Genomic DNA, 4,231 nt, shown 5'->3' with positions numbered 1-4,231 from the left:
AAAGGCCGCGCTCAAGAGTAAAGTGCCCTTAATATCGTTGTGCCGGAGAATCTGAAAGTTGTGCTGACTTGTGCTGGGCTAGCACAACTCAGATATACAGTTTTGTAACATTTCAATCATTGGTTGGCATTTAAACGTTAATTTTGTCGAAAATTGCTCGAAATAATTTTTTTATTATAACTTCTACAATTATCAATATCTGAAAGTAACTTGGGCACAATGCTAGCACAACTTAGCACAACCTAGCACAATTAAAAAAATTGGAAAAATCGCAAAGTGGGGGGCTGACCCAAAATTCGGTTTTTTTAAATTTTCTACCCTATTTTTCGGATTTCGAGTTTAATATTCTAGCACAATATGGCACAAACCTAGCACAATTCAGCACAATTGTCAAAATTGGTAAACTCGAAAAGTGGGGGGCTAACTTCTAGGAGGCGGGGCGCTCCACTCCCCCAGTATCGGCCCGTAGGGAAGGGCGGAGTACGGTGTTGCCCTGTACTCCGCCGCGGCCCACATCCATCGTGGGCCGCAGGGTAGGACTCTCCCCGAACACCAGGGGAGAGTAGCGCGGCCGGGCAACGGTAGTATACATCGTGTTCCCGGGACCCGGCCACATATGCGCGCGAAGAAGGCAACCGGGGTGGTTTTAGCGGCTAACGTGCACCGCATACCCCCGCCCTCCCCCCGGAGGCGTGGGGGATCCGAAGGGATTTCCACCTCGTAAAAAGAAGGCTGTATGACTGCAGTTTATAGTATTATTTTAGTATTATCATGTATATACATATATTCTTAAGGCGTTATGGGGTGCGTTCTCTCTCCTTTTGTCGTATCGTGGGACGCATCCCCCTTTTTAAATTGGTCTGCGTTCCTGCGTCTACTATGTTGCGTGTGGTGTACATAGAGCGTAATAGCATGTAGTAACTAGCGGTAAGTTTCTTCTTAATGGGGGGGGGGGGGAACCTAGCCATTTTTTCTTTCAACAAAGGGGATTATGTATGTGGTTTTTGATTATACTGGCTAGATGTGTCTTTTGTCGCGTGGACTATCCACCGACCGTTGTCCCTGCGGTCCGTGGTCCGCGCCGTGGGTGGCCCGCGGAAATCGGGTCGCTCGTGGTGCGGGCCTGGGATCGCATGGGGCGGCGGTCGTGTTTCGTTGGCCGCCTTTGACTGGAGTTACTAAGCTCAGTATTGTTGGGCAGACACTTCCTGAAGAATGCCTTCGATAGGTGATACCGGGGGTGTTCGCCTATAATGCGGAGGATGGTCCTAAAGACAGGGTTTTTTAGCCAAGTATTCCCGCTTCACGGTGAGTCCGGCATAACCGTCCAGGACCGGCCTGACGGTACGCGTAAATGCGTTTTTCCCTCTCTCGGAACAAAAAAAAAGGTTAGGCTGTATGAGGACTCTCACGGGAGGACTCCTCATGGAGGTCCCGGCTGGGCCCGAGGCGTCCGCCAAGGCGGACCTTCTTGGACAACAGATCCGAGAGGCTGTTGGCGACACTGGGGTGCGGGTCGCCCGTCCCGAGGCTCGTAGGAAACTGCGAGTTAAGGGTCTGGACGACTCCGTATCCCCAGACAATGTTAAAGATGCGCTCTCCTCCGCGGGGGGGTGCAATAGAGGGGACATCCTCCTGGGCGCTCTCCGTCGTGGCCCGGGCGGAACTTTTGGCTATGGGCGAGATGCCCGGTGGCGGCGGCTGCGGCTTTGGCCAAGGCCAAAGCCATAACAATGGGATGGGCGCGTGCAACGATCGAGGTGCTACCACCTCGGTCGTTGCAATGTTTCCACTGGCTTAGCAGGGGCCACGTGGAGACCAGGTGCCCCGCGAGTGTCGACTGGCGCTCGCAGTGCTATAGGTCAGTAGGTGTGGCGAAGAGGGCCACTTATCGGCGGCGTGCTCTGCGCCTCGTCCCAAATATCCGCTCTGTTCGGATTTGGGACGGGATGCGGAGCACCGTCTGGGGTCGAGCAGCTGTGCTCCCCCAGTGAGGGCAAGGGGCGTTCTCCTCCTGGATCGACTAACGGTCCCTCGGAAGCCGTTTCGGACCCCGGCTCTGACCTTCCTCCCCGTACGCGTGGGAGGAAATCCGTCATGGGCAAGGGAGTGAAGAACCTGGGGAAGGTCACCAAGCCGGACGAACAGGGCACTTCAGCGAAGAGGGGGCCTGTCAAAATGCGACAGACTGCCCGCCCTGCCAGCAAACAGAGCACTGCAGCGAGGGGGCCGACCACCCGGAAAGCCGCCCGCTCTGCCATCGAGGGAGCGGACGGGATTGGGAAGGAGGAATCCGCCCCCCTCCCGTCGGGGTTGACCCCGCGAGTCTCTCTAAGGAGACTGGGAGGAGGTCGTCCGTATCGGGGTGGAGCACTTAGTTCCTTCCCCGAGTCGGATGCCCTCGAGGTCTTTCCTCGGCGTACAGTCGAGGAGATCCTCAATGATTTCCTGGACGATGGGGAGATGGACGTTAAATAAACGTCCTCTCCTTGATCGTCCGGGAGATCATTCTCTATTTTTAGTATGGGGTGGGACTGTGCCCAGGACCACGGGCATTGCACCTGGCTTTTATCCGCCCAGGGCCGTGACGGGGTGATTACGGGAATAATCCCTCCTTCATTGCACGCGGCCCTGGACGTCGCGTGAGTAGGAGCTAGGTGTAGGCTTCCCTCCGCTTAATGGGGTAGGGTAGGGATGTTATTGATACACCCCCTTTGGCATGATTAGCGGGGTTGGGGGGCGGCTCGACGTAATGCCTTTCTGGCGGTTCCGAGTCGTCCCCTGTTTAACCCAGAGGTAGTACACCCCCAGGAGTCTTAGTTGGTAAGTGGCGCCCCCGGTGGTTAGCACCGGAACAAGGGCGCTGAGTCCAACATGTCCTCTCAACCTTCCCGGGTTGAGGGGAATGCATGAGCATTTCTCCTGAGTCATCAAAAAATAAAAAAAAGATTAGATTAGGTTAGGCTGCGTGCGAAGCTATGCGCAGCCTGCTTCACAATAAAGCGTAATTGTTGTGATGTACTTAACGGTCGTTTGCGTGCGATGCATGTTTTAATTACATTCTTTGTATATAGTTTAGCTTATTTGAGAAAGATTTGTTGGGCCTTTCGATGCCTGTGTGTGGTCTCAACTGCGTGCGAGGTTTAGCGTAGTCGAACTTAAGCAAATTTTTGTTAAAATGCGCTTAAGATAGTCTTTGCGAATGTGCCATGTTATAAAGTCTTTATATTTACATGTATCGCTCTTTGTGTCGTTGCTGCTTGTTTTTTGTCGGTTTATGTACGTCTAACTGTAGCAGCTGTGCCGTCACCTAAGTGGGGGGGGGGGGGGTGACTCCTAGCCATTTTGTTCTCTTTACATCAGGGGTACATGATATTTTATTTTATTATATGGCTAGTGTGTCTTTTGTCGTGTGGATTATCCACTCCGTCGTCCTAACGAGTGAATGAATGAATGAGTGAGTGAGGCTACATCTGGTGTGAGATATATTGTGTAATTGGTTAGGACGGTGGACGTGTCGTATGCCGTCTGTGACTGGGCTATAAAGCACAGCGCTGTTGGGCGGGGCTCTCCTGACGCTATGCCTTCTGTTAGATCGTTTAGTAATTCATAACTCGAGCGTAAATTGTCTGCAGAGGGGTCCTTTTTGAATTCCTGCAGTGCGGTTTTTCTCTTAGCTACAGAGTCGTCGCAGATTGTATTTCACCAGGGGTTGGGGGGGTGCCCATCTTAATATATGTGCTGTGTGGGGGTTTAAAAACAAACTTAAAGAGATTTATCATGTTTAAATTTACACCTACGACCGAAAAAATGGTGTCTATTCCCAAGAGAGTTTTTTCATGTCAATATCTAGAAGATATGGATTTAACACTACCAGGATAATAAAGGATTGGATGAATCTGAACACCAGAATTTGCAAAACCAACCAACAACTGATTTCCCCACTACAATGCAGAAGATACGACATATTATCACAACACATTCTGAATTTCAAATTTAATTTTTTCTTCTTCAGTAAGGCGTCACGTTTTAAGATAAATAAACTTATTAAAATTAATCGTAAGAAACTTTTAAATATAGAAATCGGGGATCTAAATCACGTGATCCGAACTCAAACGCATGGTTACAACACACGCGAAATTTGCTATACAACAAACCGCCTAATCATATCGTCCATAATTTATTATGTTTATCTTACATTACTTCAATTTATCTTTAATGTGTAATATCC

Source organism: Vollenhovia emeryi, unplaced genomic scaffold, assembly GCF_000949405.1.
Source record: "Vollenhovia emeryi isolate VEMERY1.0 unplaced genomic scaffold, V.emery_V1.0 DF939725.1, whole genome shotgun sequence".
NCBI classification, from domain to species: Eukaryota; Metazoa; Arthropoda; class Insecta; order Hymenoptera; family Formicidae; genus Vollenhovia; species Vollenhovia emeryi.
This window is presented reverse-complemented; position numbering follows the sequence as displayed.